This window comes from Leuciscus leuciscus (genome assembly GCF_965113295.1).
Source record: "Leuciscus leuciscus genome assembly, chromosome: 7".
Classification (NCBI taxonomy): Eukaryota; Metazoa; Chordata; class Actinopteri; order Cypriniformes; family Leuciscidae; genus Leuciscus; species Leuciscus leuciscus.
The window spans coordinates 21,706,754-21,722,715 of record NC_138731.1 but is presented as its reverse complement, the minus strand read 5'-3'; the positions used below and the strand labels follow the sequence as shown (position 1 = coordinate 21,722,715).

Sequence of the window (15,962 nt, the reverse complement as noted above, 5' to 3'; positions counted from 1 at the left end):
CAACATTGCTTTGTCCTGTCGTGTTACACTTCCTCAAGATTACATTTTTTGATTAATTTTCTCATAATTTTCATACACTGCTCTGCACCGAAAGTTGTGGTGGCCACTTATTCTGTCTTCACATGCATCAGACTTATCGTCAATAGCCTATGAGTTTCCGGGTAAAAAATTGGACAAATCACCCTCTCAGGTCATATTTATCAATGGGGAAACTCTGGGATAATTTTGATACTCTAGGCCCAGATGTTCAAAAAGCTTAATCTGGTTTTTCAAAGCAAAATAGGATTGGATCACTCTGATCCAGATACACACTTTTCCAGATTGCCAAATCTGGATTCCCATTGCTCCATATGGGGTACTATGTTTACTCCAAGGTATGTCTACTATAGGTAGACGTGGTGGATCAGCTGAGAGTCAGCTGATGCGAGCTTGACTGACGTGACCTGCCAGAACTGACGCTATACGCTTGATTTTTTCTTCCATGATTCCTGTTCTGTCCGACAACAGAGCACTTGAACGCGATAATCATGACTTTAGAAGTGGGAAGTAGGAAATTTCCTATAGCACGTGAAGGCAGCATTAATATTGCAAAAATAATAGAGCCCATTAGTAGCACATGCATCTGATGGAAATAATGTAGCATCAACTTTTTCTCCAAAAGTCCATAAAGCGATCTCAAGATAAGAACTCATACAGCCAATAAGATACGGTTTCTTTGCTGTAGGCCTACTTTTTTTTTTTTTTGCAAAGAACTTTTTTTTTTTGAAGTTTAGGAATAACCCAGTCAAAAAGTGTGCCACTGCTATGTTTGGTTCCTGTGGTTTGTGTAACTTTTGTTTGTGTCGTGTATCTGCATGTGTGTGTTTGTGATCACATGTGGTTTCATTATAATTTTCCCATGTTCTCAACTCCAAAACACGTACGACAGGTCTCCAGTTTCCATGACGACCATCGAAGATTTGTTGTTGTTCTCTAATGGAATGATTCTCGCCTGCCACTGTCTCTCTCTGTTTGCCGATGCTCCAGTTTTAACCCCTCTTATTTGCGCTGCTCCCAGATTATACTTGAAGCATAGAGCAGCTAACTAAATTTCCATGACGACTAATCTACCCCTAAATACCAAAAGCAATCAGGGCTTATTTCTACATTTTTTTGTCATCCATTCTGTTTTTGTATGACACTCAAAATTGAGATGAACTCTGCAAACCAGATTAGAAGATTACTGCTCTAGTGTTGCTGCAGGAGGTGTTTGACTCACATTTGGACTGTTCTGGAAAGAAAGTTTGACTGCCGTGACTGAAAGTTTTCAAATCCATTCTTACTCTCAGCACTTCAGTCTCTCACCCTGTTTCTCTTCCACACTTCTGACAGCTTCTGTACCTCAGGGAGGAGTAAAAAGCAGCCAAGGACCAATGCCAGCCAATCACAATCCACAGCAGATAATCCTTTACTATTTTAGCACACATGCGTGTAATACAAAATATTGCTTGATGTTTCGTCTAGTGTATATTGATTTTCACAATATTTTAACATGTCTGAATTACGCACAAAAAATTAAAAAACTGTTGAATCTGTGAGAAATCTGTGCTGTTTCACTAATTACTAATTGTATTAAATGAATGTGTTAAAGGGATAGTCCACCCAAAAGTGGTCAGTAAGTCATTTGCCTACCATTGACTTCCACTGTATTAACAAAATAATTAGCCCAGAGATAGCCTATTTCCTACACACTCTCATGGCAATTTGTAACTATTTTGCGTTTTGCTAGATTGGCGGTTATTTGTACAATCTCATTCATTTGTTTTCGTATGATCTGCTCATGCCCCACTGGCGGTTAGATTTAGGAGTGGACCTTCATGCTTAAGTTTTTTCCATAAGAAGCACATCGTACAAATTCATATGAAATCACCACCTCATGAAATCGGGTTGGGCACTTTTTTGAATGTTCCACTTAAGAAAGAAAGTCATACAGGAACAACATGAGGTTGATTATGGTTATGATATAACACTTTTAGTGCGCTCCCTGGTTCCATTGACGTCAGAGTTTGATTTCTTTTGAATGATGTGAACGCTGTCCGAACTCAGGCGCGCACCCGTGAACTGTACCCGAGTCCGCCTAAAAATGGTGGTCTGGGGTACGTTCATGTGAACTCCGATACGGTTCATTGCCGATATGAATTGATATGCTGATATGCATTTAAATCGCAGAAGTAAACTGCTATTGATGATTTGATAAAACTGTTTCCTGAGAGTCGTGACAGCGCAATCAGAGAGAATGTATATCTAATTTCTGTTTGTCTTTAGCAGAAGTTGACTCCCGTGTTCTTTAAGTGTCGTTATGTGCTGACGCTTTGGAATCAAACCAAAAGTGAGGTGAGCATTGAACAACGCTATGCATTTTACCGAATTCTCCTGCAATGTCATTACCAAGCAACAGGGTAAAAAGCTGCTGCTTTGATGATGCAAATGCACCACGGTTTGGACCCAAATAATATAATGTGAACACAATCGAACTAGGGTTCGGACCAGGCAATTGAACCAAGTGTGAAAGCACCCTAAATGATAATAATTTTGTGGTGAACTATCCCTTTAAATTTAGAGCCAGCCCACAACTCTACTGACCCATTAGGAAAAGTCCCAGTGGTCAGTCTATTCTTGAGTATGTCTTAGATGAAAGCAGAGAGAAAAAAGAATGGTGGAGGGGGAGAGATAGAGAGAGAGAGTCTGTTTTATCAATAAACTGACTGAGTTTTAACCCCTGTCCTGATAGCGCTATGCCTGTAAAGGTGGCCAAAGTGCATTCCAAGGATTCCAGGATAGATAGGAGGCTGGATATTGTAAATCTGCTCTGTTGCAGTAAACAGACACTGGCCAGGTCTCTTCATATGACCTGGCTCTTGCAGAACGCCTCAGACCTGTAGACGCTCCGTCTGGCATGTGTGAATCTCGTCAAGAGCTCACGAGGCCTTTCTATCACCATGTTTGAGTCTAGCAGGGAGATTCCTAATGCAAAGAATTTAAAAGAACTACATTTATATTCTTTTTTTTTTTTCACAGTGTAAAAATAAGTTGTTTCTTTAATAACTTTGGATAGTGGAACATACCAGTTATAATTGCTTTTTCTGTAAATCCATATTGAAGAGGCAATACCACCAGAGAATTTTTTTTTTTCTGCAAATGCTGAAAGCATTACTCAGTTCAGATGAGTGCATTGGATTTATTCCACACGCTAAATGCTTTACTGGCGCTCTCTTTGTTATTTGCATGCCTTATGGATGATAAATAAGCTGTATGTTTCTAAGGAATTCTCAATATTCTGCAGACTACAGTCCCACAGCCTGCTTCGCACTGAGACCATCTTTCAGGATAACTGTTGTAGTGAAAAGGTGGTGGATCTTGAGTTGCATTTGTTTGCCATGTTGTAAGCAGAGAGCAGCGAGTGATGAGTTCCCCATGTGCATCTGAGGTTTCTTTCACGTTACCTGACCCTGCGTCAGACTGATGAGGTGCTGTGTGATCGGCCTTTAGTCTTTATCGCCCTGGCGCCTCCTCTCAGGTCACAAGAACCTTAACCAAATGTGAAATAGTAATAGATCAGAGACGTGGATCAAAGTGATGTCTCTGCGCTCGGGAAGAAGGGTAAAGAAGGGGGTTAATGACAGGATGAGCTTCAGGGCAGAGGATGGAGGTTTAACCTGTCTTTAAGCCCATAGTTATGAAGACTGATGATGTCTTAGACATGCACAACAACTTCAGTCTGACCAGAGCCATGGGAAATACAACCAAAAGAGCTAGTTTCTGTCATGTTGGCAACAAGTGGACAGCACTAAGTGTAAAAGGAGTCCAGAAAAGTTGACATCAGATTACCGAAACCACAGATGTAGTGAAAAATGCTTCTCACAATGTTGCATTTGTAGTGTAAATGTTAATGCATCTTGAGCATACACAAAAAGTGAAACGAATATTCAATATTTTATTTGGTTGTTTCAAGCTACAATACTGTGCAAATATTTGGGGTCGGTAAGATTTTTTAATGTCTTTAAAAGTCTCTGCTCACCATGGCTGCATTTCTTTAATCAAAAAGTAAAAACAATAATGTAGAAACAGTTTTATTGTGAAAATTGTTATAGTGTAAAATAACCATTTTCTATTTGAATATATTTTAAAATGTAATTTATTCCTGTGATGGCAAAGCTGAATTTTCAGTATTATTTTGTCTCACGATCATTCAGAAATCATTCTAATATGCTGATTTCGTGCTCAAGAATAATTTCTTATTATTTTCAGTGTTGAAAGCAGTTGTGCTGCTTAATAGTTTTGTGAAAACTGTGACACAATTTATTTAGGATTCTTTAATGAATATGAAGTTCAAAAGAACAGCATTTATTTGTACAAACATCTTTGTAAGTACAAATCCTTTTTTGCATTATAAATGTCTTTACTGTCACTTTTGATCAATTTAATGCATTCATTTAATCAATTTAATGCTTGCTGAATAAACTATTAATCTCTCAAAAAAGTCTTAATGACCTCAAACTTTTGAACGGTGGTGTGTATTCGGAAAGAAACTGAATGTTCTAAAAGTATTTAGAATTTAATTATCTACAGTGCATCTGGCTCTTTAGATATTTTTGATCTCCCTTCAATGTATTTTTTTTTACTAGGCGACATTCTCAGTTCCAAAGGCAATCAGTTTTCTGTAACAAAATGGATTGCATTTCTATTTGTGTGAAATTGTGAAATGGATCAGAATAAAAAGAGTTTTCATTTTGCATCAATATAATTATAAAGCCGTAATTCAGACAGCGCTTCCATGAAAGTCAGAAGAAAGTTGAGATGACCAGCACCCAAGCCCCCTGGCTCTGTCCACTTTCCGGCATTGTCCCGGGGCAGGAGGGTGGTTCCCCTCCTCTGACCCTCTGGAGTTCTCCACACTAATAACTGCATTATACCTTCACACCGTGCAAATGGGCCCTTTTGTTGGTCTGCTTAGGCACTCGGGGGGTAAGGAAGGGGGGTGGGGGCCCCTCAGAGGGGGTTGCCAGGAGGATTTACTTTGTCATTTAAAGAAGGGGGGAAACTCAAAACACAGGGCTGAGGCTGGGCACTGCTCAGGAAGGCAGCAAGAGCCTTTTCTTTAGGCAGCATTGTTCAGATGGCTTTGTGGCTGGAATATATTATCATTTCAGGCTCTGAGGCCGATGGCTCTGTTGTATGAGAGATGATTTTGGGCCAGAGAGAGAGAGAGAGAGAAAGAGTGGAAGTGAAACAGTAGAGATTGCTTTAAAGAATCACTGACATGTATAGAAAAGTTTGGGTCACATGATAAGATGCCACTCATTGTATTTTCTTTTGTGCCTATCTTTGTTGCTAAATGCACTTTTAAAGTCTTTAACCAAGTTATTTGTGAGGTGGATAATTTGTTGTGCTTTCTCTTTTCTCTCTCTTTCTCTCTCTCTCTTTATTCTTGGCCTGCAGCTCAGTTCAGGTGAATCTATCCCGATTAGCCGACCGTATGTTTTTAGCAGCTGGTTGAATGAGCACATCACTTCACATTGTCTTCACTTTCTAGTTCGCTTGAAAGATTTCTGCAGTGTCCACCAGAGTAGATGCGTCTGGACGCAGTAGAGAACAAATATTAAAAGATAAATCGTTTTAAAAAATCCCAGTGACTTTTACTGAAGGAGGAATACAAGTCATATTTAGAGACCTGAATATCATAGAGAATTTTGGGTGCAACTGCACTATCGATTTGCAACCAAGAACACTCAACTGCATATAGCAATGCAGTCGAATCCACCCAGAACTGTGTGGATACGAACAGTTGGATTCTTTTTTGTGCTTTTATTTTAATAATAAATAACATTTTTAAATTGGAAATAAATTTTTTACATTTTCTTTACCCACCTCCTTCCAAATGTTGCAACTAAATAAATCACACAAATTGATTTATGGTAAATCAAAACTGTTATGGCTGCTGTGTTTCTATATATAGGCCTAACTGATTTGAGGCAATCCATGATGACTAACATTTATTCCACGTATTCACATTTGTATGGGTGTTTTGTTTCTGTTACCACTCTTTCTTGTTCATCAGTTTTACTGATATGGCTTTGTGACAGCGCTAGGTAGGTGCATTAGCCATCCTAGCTGCCTGATGCAACCGTCTGAAACAGAGCTCTTTTTCTGTGTCCTTTCAAGATATAATCACATCTCAATCAATGGAAAAGAATTATTCACATAGCTAGAGCCACATGTGTACGCTTTAGCAAACACCTCAAAGAGCATCTGATGAAGTCTCCAGGAGTTTATCTCTCTCTCCTGGATAGAACAGCGCTCTCTGCTTTAGGAGAAAAGGGGGAGGGAGAAAGAGTCATCGGAGAGAAAGAAAGACAGAGATAAAGGGAATTAAGGGAGGAAGAGGGTGAAACAAAGGAAGAAAGGACAGATAAAACCATGGTGGGGACCGTCAGCTAGGATGCCCCCAGCAGGAGACTGGCCCCCTTCCTTTCTTCCTTTCATTAGCCATATCCATCCATATCTCTATTACTCCTCCCTATTACTCCATCTTGGATGTCCTTCCTCCGTCATGTCCTCTAAACCTCACGCCATCCTTAAATTCTCTTCTTCTGCCTCATGTTGATGGCATCCTTCCTTCATACCCTGAGAATTGTCGGTGTGGGATCTGTCTCGCGTGCATGGCCAGGCGCTTCCTGTCCTCAAGGCTAGCAAGCTACACCCATCATAAACCCTTCATGTCCTTTAACGAGTGCAGAAAGTAAGATGAAGATAAGCCACATCTTGGATTGCTGCTGCTGCTGATGATGAGAAAGAGGACATACAGCAAAAGCCGCTATAGTGGAAAAGCTTCTATTTGGCATTCTTTTCTAAAAGAATACAATATTGTTTATTACAACATAACAATAAGTCAGGAATTTAAATGAAAATGGACATTTCTTATTATCACACACTGATAAATTTGAAAAGTTTCTTGAGTAACAAATCAGCATTTTAGAATGATTTCTGAAAGATCATGTGACACTGAAAACTGGAGTAATGATGCTGAAAATTCAGCTTTACCATCACAGGAACTAATTATAACATTGTGTGTGTGTGTGTGTTATATATTTATACACACCCACTGTACATCATATCTTTACATAAATTGAAGTATTTATGTTTTAATGCTCTCTTTTGGCTCTGTTACTTTCTAGAATTTTAGAAGCATTGAAAAGCATGTCAATGGGCAGCTTTCCAGAGGATTAGATGAGTAGAAACTGCACTAATTGGCTGGAAGACTGACTGGTTTACTCATGTGTGCTAAAGATGCTCAGAGAACATGCAAGACTGGTATGTCTGCTACTGCTTATTTTGGTCTAAACATGACCCATTTAACTGCATCTTAATTGTGTCACTGTATTCTTAGCATTTTCTCTGTTTCCCTCTAATGTGTGTCTTTTTATGTTAAATGCCTGTCAGGGTTATGGCAGAGTCTCTAATCTCCTAATGACAGTGGAGTTGTGGGTAATGGCTTTACGGGCATATAACAGCGTCTGAAATAGCTGATGTCTGTGGTGTCACTGATGGGCCTAAAACCCTTTTCAGCCCTCATTACCCCTTAAACCCGGCATTACTAAACAAGAGATCCTCATCTTAGTTCTCTTGCGTCACAGAAACCAGTGACCCTCCTCAGTCCTTCAGTTCTTTCCTCACCTCAGCTGTGCCACCATCTCCAATGGAAAAGTTTCACTCTTTCACTCCTTGAGTTTCCTCCTTGAGTTGCCTATGGGGAGGGGACAGAAATACTGAATAGACAGGGAGAGGCTACTTTTGAATGCGGTGTGCTTCGGTGGTATGTTAAAAAGTACAATGGTATTTACATCCCATTACTGCATCATTCAGGGTCATTAACAAGACAAGACAGGCCACAAGGCCCCAGGCTGCACAGAGAGAGAAAGAACAAAGGAAGAAAAGAGAAGATTTACCCCTCTTCAATCTTCTGTTTTTTACTTATCACCCAAAAATGACAATTCTGTCATCATTCACTCACCTTAATGTTTCAAACCTGTAAGACTTTCTCTCTTCTGTGGAACACAAAAGGTTAACTGAAGAAAGTAATGTAAGTGAATGAGGACTGCTGTCAAGTTGAAAATGACCCCATAAATGTGTCATCAAAGTAGTCCATATGTCTAATGTGCTTTAAACACTGAGTCATCCGAAGCCATATGTTTGTGTGAGAAACAGACTGAAATTTAAGTCATTATTATGTCATAGCCTGTGATGTCTGATTTTTACAAATAATCAAATATTACAATGATTAAACTAATCATTGTTTTGAATCAGATCTTTTCAGAGAATCAGTTGGTACAATTCACAAAGCCAGTGATTCATTCACGAATCGGGTTTACTGACTGATCATTTCGTCCCAGCACATCTCACTGAAACAAGTGCTTAAATTTCTAACTAAAACGGAAATAAAAAATAAATGAAAGCTAAAAGTTTCCAAGTTAATCCAAGTTTCTTTGGATTAAAGCACTCACACTTGGTACTAACGTTCATTAATTATAAACACGTTTACATAATATATTGCTTAACAGATCCTTGGTGCATTTCATTTCATTTATATATTTTCATTGGCTATTGTTATTTGAATGAACATGAATGGTAGCACTTTATTTTACACTCCTGTTTCGCATGTATACTATATACCAACCCGATCTCACGGCAATTCGTACGAGGTGGCTAATTCGTCCGAATTCATACGAATGACCTACCCCTGACCCCGCCCCTAAACCTACCCATCACGTGGGTTTAGATAAATCGTACGAATTCGTACGAGTGAGGTTGTATGAATTCATACGAATTAGCCACCCTTTAATCACTCGTACGAATTCGTACCAATTGGTCGTGAGATAGCGTTATATATACTTATTGTAGAAATTAATTATAATAACCGGGTAATAACTACTAGTCCTGAACCTATTCCTAAACCTAATCTTAACCCATGTACTTACCTTATATTACTCAGTACTTTCTTTGTAAGTCCACTGAAAGTGCACGTACTGTAAAATAAAGTGCAACCAACATGAATTAAAGGTATAGCGGAGGATCTTTCCAAATTTTAGATAAGACCCGCCCTCTCCACTTTTTGAAAAGTTTGATTGATTCACCAGAATGATTGACAATTAGGAGGACCAATAGTTTAGACTACCCACCAGGAAGTAAAACATCCTCCGCTATACCTTTAATAATCTGTTAATTATATAATGTGTTGATGATGACTTATTAATGCAAGATTAAATGAAGTCTTCCCATGATTATGTGTGTGTGTTATGTGCTTCACAAAGGCCATCTATCTGGCCAGGAGTGAGTTGTCAAAGAAATTAGTTTCCATACTCAACCTATTGTTAGACTTTGTTTTCTTATAATTAATGACCATCACGTCAAGATGAGCTATCTAGTATGGTATGTTTGCCTATATTTAATATCTGACTCCACTTATATGAGATGACTAATGGTCTGAATGATTGTAGCCAGACTTTTATTGTCACTAAGGCGAGAGTTTGGATCATGTTCAGCCCTCTCAACACTCAAACGTTTGAGAAATCTGATATCACCCCCTCTCAGGGACCTACTTCTTTTCTTTTGTCGCCCTTCTTTATTTCATTTGACGGAAAGGCAGTGAAGACCCTCTCTCCCTTTCCCTCTTTTGTCCAGCATCTCTCTTTCAGCGCTCTGTCTTCCTCTTTCTTCCCCTGGTCTTCAGAGTGGTAATGCATTCCTCCCCCTGGCCGTCCCACCTTGCGTGAGAAAAGCACAGTCCCACACAAAAACACAACTGTTCCAAATTCATAAATATTAATCAGTCAACACCCCTTTCTATTAAACTCAGAGACTGCTACTAAACTGGTAACTGGCAGCCACCCCTCCCTCTTTCACCCCTATTTTTCCTTCCTCTCTGACTCTCTCGTTCTCTCTCTCTCTCTTTCTGGGAACAGGCTAGTGAGTGGTTGCCGTCTCCTCTCGGTGTCATGACCCTGGGGGGGGGGGGGTTGGAAGGTCATAGGTTGCTGCATAGAGACTTTGACTCAATTGTGTAATGTTTCTTTGAAGAGAACAGTTTCACTCTACCCTTTTCTCTCCTTTTTAAAAAAAATATTTTGGAAAGTGTTTAGATGCTGCTTCCTCTCAAGCATCCACCTTATATTGCAGCAAGGAAGTAAGCTTGTTTTCTCTGAATGTGTGATACCACAGATTCATTAGCCGTAAATAACTGAAGAATGACAAAGTGCAGTAAACTTTAAAACTGTCCTACAAATGAGAACAAATACCAGTTTGTAAAATCAGCAATATGACAAATAACGGTTTGAGCTTGTCCGCTTTTGTCCACTTCCAGAGGTATGCATTCGAACTAATGCGTAAACGAATGCCTTCTGACCTAATGCGTAAAAATTATGGAAAGCACGCTTGCCGGACGGGATTTAAACTTTGTCGGCTGAAGACCCAAGTTTGGTTTGAAGGCAAAAAACGCACCAAGCACAATGTTCTCTCACCGGTCCTAACACACACTCACTGTGTTCACTGTGGCTTTGCGGCCGTCAGAGCAGAAACGAAAGCTGCTGCTCTCCATATGTTTTTCCATCGTCTCCGGGCGCGTTCATATGTAAATTGCGTGAGATTATTTCGTCCATTAGATTGAAAGATCTGAAAAAACCCATACATTTACCCGCCCATAGACCCTCCCCTAGAAGAAATCAGGACAGATGTGGCTGAAAGTGGACAAAAGAGACGGATTAAAACACCAGGTGTAAACAGGAATGGGTCTGCCTCGTCTACTTGTGATCCGATCAACCATAACACATTTTAATACCAGGTGTAAACAGGGCCTTAAATCACACTTACAAACTATATGAATTTCATTGTAAAATATCAAAGTGAGTAACATCTGCAAACAGAAAATAGGTGGAAAATGGCTTTTAACAGCTTTTCTCAGAACTAACTTTAATTTTCTAAGCCATTTTTTCAATGACCAACTAGATTGAAAGTGTCAAACTAAGTCAGTTCCTTACTAAGTTCCCCTCAGGTTCACACAGGTGCCTGAGCAGAATAACCACAGGTGTCTTTCTAAAAGTGTTCAAATACATTTTGTCTTAATCGTGAATGTTATTTATTGTTTTATAATTTGAACCCTACTTTTACTACTTTTTGTAACATGTTGGGCTTGGTAAGTGTTTGTGCTGTCTTTTTTTAAATGAATGTTACTTGGTTAATAATTCAAAGATATGTTTAGGTGGCCTAACATTGTGGCCACTGTTTTTCTTCTGTTTATTTGCAGTACTGTCTCTTTAAGATACACATCTTATCAGCAGTATTGGCCCACTTTTTATCCATTGTGAGATCAGCTTTTGCTTTTGACAAAGATGAAACTTCAGCCATTGCTGAAAGCCAAACTCTTTTCTTTCAGGACCTCTGCTCCATCTAAGGTCCCATCAGGTTATCACATAGGCCCCTGTGGCAGTGGATACCTGTTTCTCTATACAGCCCTTATCTGGAGCCCACCCTGCTGTGCTGAGCGTCCGTCTAGAGACACAAATTCCACTGCTGTACTCAGTGTGGCTGTGCTCGCTTCAGTGCGTCTGGTGAAGGCACATTCATGTGGTCTGAGCCTGAGAAACAGTGTGTGAACTCCGATATGGAGAAGCCTGTTGGATCAGTGGTATGAAAGTGGTGTCAGTTATATACCTGATGAAAGCTGTGCTTTTCTCATGGCTCCACTCAGAACTGCTCCTATCATCATACTTAATTACCCCAGCTCTTTAACAAAGGTAATTGTTGATTAAACATCATGGGCTAATGCTATGCTATTGTGAGGTTTGGCTTGATATAAGTTCTGTAAATTAAGTTTAGTATGTAACAAAACATACTTGTATTTTTAACATTTTGAAACTGATTTTTGAGGTGGAACAGCAATGTGATATTACATTTATGCATTTGTTGGACACTTGATTTGTTACATCATGATTTTGATGTTGATACTTCCATGTTTTACGAGTTGAGCTAAAGGAACAGCTATAGCACTGTAATGTCACCAGAGTCAGTTTGTTTAGAAGACATTTAAAGGACTTGGTGTTCATTTGACTTCACTTAATGGTGGATTTGTAAAGTCGTTTTTCAGTGTTCATTTCCTTCTTTATTAGATTCAATTATGTCCACCGCAGGGGTTTGACTGTACACTACTGGGTAGAATTTGGGATGTAGAATGTGCACATGAAGAATAAGGCATTATTATGTGTTTTATAAGTACTAGTAAACAGCCAATATCCTATAATATAACATAATATGCATGCTAATAAGCAACTAGTTAATAGTGAGAACTGCATGAGCATATTCTACATCCCTAATCCTACCCAATGCCTAAACTTAACAACTACCTTACTAGCTATTAATAAGCAGTAATTAGGAGTTTATTAAAGCAAAAGTTGTAGTTAAAAGTTAGTTAATAGCAAACTTGAGCGTTTGAGCAACCGAACACACATCTCCAATCCATACTGCTCCGTGATGTGTCAACGATCACTTTGGCCAGGTGGTATTTATAGCAAAGGGGTGGGACGCTTTAGATTCTAGAGAGCATTTGATTGGACAGAAGATGTGACGAGAAGCTGAAGTCCGCGGTGATGTCATAAAAATCCATGATCCATTTTAGTGAAAGTGAGAGACTGTAAGTTTTGAATGCTTATATCTCCTAAATGTGAATTTTGTCTTTGTTTTGGAACACACCAGCTTATTCATCAGTCTTAAAGCTAACATATTCATACTAAAAGCTAAAAAACTTACATTTTTATTTCAAATAACGTCTATCGCAATGAGAAACTCACCCTAACATGTCTATCTCTCAGATACCACTTATCTGGTGTGCTGCTGACCGGGTGGCTCTCTGATGGTGCATAAATGTCTGTTTTATCCTCGACTGTGCCCGCATGAGGAGGTTAAACACTCCATGCATGAGACGCTAAGCAGGGGAAGTCTTCTCATCATCCATACCTGATCTTTCCCAGCAGGACACCAAAGCAGAGCCATGTTGGGCTTTTTGCTCTCTTTGAGGGATGGAGAGCAACTAACAGTGCAGGAATGTCTGGAGGTGAGGGTGACTGAAAGATAGACGGGTGATGAGATTGAGAGAAAGGACTAATTAAGCTTAGAGGATGAAAACTGTCGACAGTATGGAGATTTGTTTACCCGTGAAGCCTTTTATTTCAAAGCAGTGCTGTCTTTCAGCAATTTCTTTAAATCGCTCCCTCCTTCACCGTCTCACTTTGTAACTCTACAGCTGCTGGGCTGTGGGACTCCAGAGAATGAGGGGAGAGAGAATAAAAGGGTGGAGAGTACGGATAGAAAGGAAAGTGATTTGTGGGGAGAGAAAGGTCGATGTGGTGCTGCTTTGAAGTCAAATGAATCAGTGTGTGTTTGTGAGCAAGATCCCAAAAGCAGAAAAGAGAGAGCTTTAGCTCTTTAGAAGAGGAGCTGAGGAAGGAGTGAAAGAAGAGAGTCAATGGCTGAGGGACTGTTGTGGACGGACAGAAAAGAGGGAGGGCTGCCGCTGCTGGTTAAAGAGCTCTCGCTTGAGTTTGGAGTGAGTGACTGACAAAACCCAGCTCATTCCTCACATTCCCTCAGTACTTTTCATCTTTTCAACATTTTCATGTGTTTTTCCAACTCTACTCCCTCTGCTCCTCTATGTCCTTTCATCTCTCACTGTTGCAACTTTGTCTAGGTTTCATAAAACCTTTAAGGACACTTTTAAATGTTTCCTCCTTCCTTATGATTCAGATTTCAAAAGAGAATGAATTATTGGTTTCTTAAACAATAGTTTATATTTGAAAGCATATATACACAATGTTTTTTTCAGGCTATATCAGGCTAATATTTATTTATGTGCTGAGCATTTTAGTGGGTGAATCTCACAAAAACATGTCCAGATCATATTTAAGTAAAATAATTAATTTAATAATAAAATAATTTGGTGTTTGTTTTTGCAAAGAATCATTAATGTCACATTTTCCTCCTGTGTTGTCATTACTGTAACGATGCGATGGTTTTTATATTATATATTAAAGTAAACAAATACTAGAATAATGCATAAATACTTGTATTTTACTTTTTTATTCACCTAATGTCAAAGATTTTTCTGTTACGGGAAGGCGTGTAAAGCACAGAACACGTTTTTGTATTCTACTGTGCTACTTTTCCATTGTTTTTCTTTGTAAACATCCGCTAGACATACATATTTTACCGTCTCACGAGTGAAACGCCATTCTAAAAACAGCACTCAAATTAAAATAAGTTTTAATAATGTGTTTCAAGATCTTGCATTGTTTTTCAATCCCACTGCCCTGCGTCTTACGTTTTTAAATGCAAAAACTCATTCTGTGTGATCCGGCCTTAAAAAAGGAAAAAAGAAAACATCTTGTCCTTTAAAAAATGCAACATTTTCTTTAAGTTAAATGTCATTTCTGATTTCTTACTTGAGGGTGAAATTTGACCCAGAAATGTTCTTGACAGGTTTCGTTAGGTTCAACAGTTAGCTCAGTTGTGGTTTCAACCAACAGTTTGGATCTGCTAGACGCCAATTAACAAACTTTGTGGTTTGTAAAAAAGTGTTCCGAATTTTGTTCATAGTTACTGCATAAAGTTGCACAAGAAGCGTATTTGCGTTTATACCATGGTGTATGTGTAGTAAAACCACAAACCGTCTTCTTTTTTTAGTAGGTCTGTCACGTTTGCCTGTCTGAATGTATACATCCTGAGGCTTTGAGGAATGTGTTTTGGTTTTTGAATGCATGAGAAAATTCCTCTGTGGTCTGATGAAGGGGTTATGTGTCATTCTAGTTTAGGTGGGTTGGGATTTTAACGTTAGCAACTTAGCATGAAATGGAATTTGCGATTGTCCTTGCTTCCCTGTTGTGACGGATATCCGAGTGAAACAACTTCTGGAATGAGAAAAAAAAAAAAGTAGGGCGGGACTTGATTTTTTCCTTCAGGAATTGATTGGATCGTAGAAAGTTGGGCGTTGCAAACTGAAACGACACACATCTGAATGGCAGTTTGCAGTCAGCTGTGAAGGATATTTAGTTCCACCATCCGCTGTGACACATACGTCATGAAGAGAACACATGCCGTTTGGAGGGGGAATGGAGGTGAACGTTTATAATCAAGATAAAGATTACGAGGGCACATGGATTTAAAAAATCTAGTAAATCTAGTATAGGCAAATACAAATACAAATACAAAAATCTAGTATTGGCAAATAGCAAAATATTTTTTTAGTAGTTACATTTTTTTATTTGCTGTTTTCAAGCTGGTCTTCTAACCACTCCCCCCTTTTGCCATCAGCCATTAACCAATGCCAATGTCAGGCTGTCGGATTCTCAAACAAACATAAATTATTTATCAAGAAAAAAATATTTTAGTAGCCACATTCTGATTAGGATGCCATTTTTAATGCTACTTTTTCTGGTCTCAAAAAAACCCAACACTCTTTGTGTCTTGTTTCTTAGGCTGTTCACAGGTTTGCTGAAGCTTCCCGCTGCTGTTGTTTAGACCGAGGTAGTTTCGAGTATGCTCTAAGGGCATGTTGTCTAATTCGAAGCTATATTTGTGGTCTTGGCGGCTGGGACTTTTCTGGAATATCATTATTTTCGTCTTTTTGAGGTTAACTGACAGGGCCCATGTCTAACATGCCTCTCTCTCCCTTTCTCTCTCTCAGACTCTTCAAACAGCTAAACTGTATGGAGATACTCTGAGCCTCTGGGCACATGACAGCCTGATCCCGAAAATAGTGCTCTGCTAACGGGGATGTCTCATCTCCACACCCACTCTCATAACCCTCCTGCAGCACCAGAAATATGACTATATTTACCCTCAAATAAATCAGACCAGCTCCAAATCACAGCACAGTTCCTTAC

General features: G+C 39.2%; 1 long non-coding RNA gene across 1 annotated transcript in view; it reads left to right on the top strand.

The window, feature by feature from the left end:
• LOC309503719 overlaps nucleotides 1-15,962 on the top strand; it is a 51,041-nt gene that overhangs the window by 583 nt on the left and 34,496 nt on the right. The gene's annotated exons all lie outside the window — the stretch shown is intronic.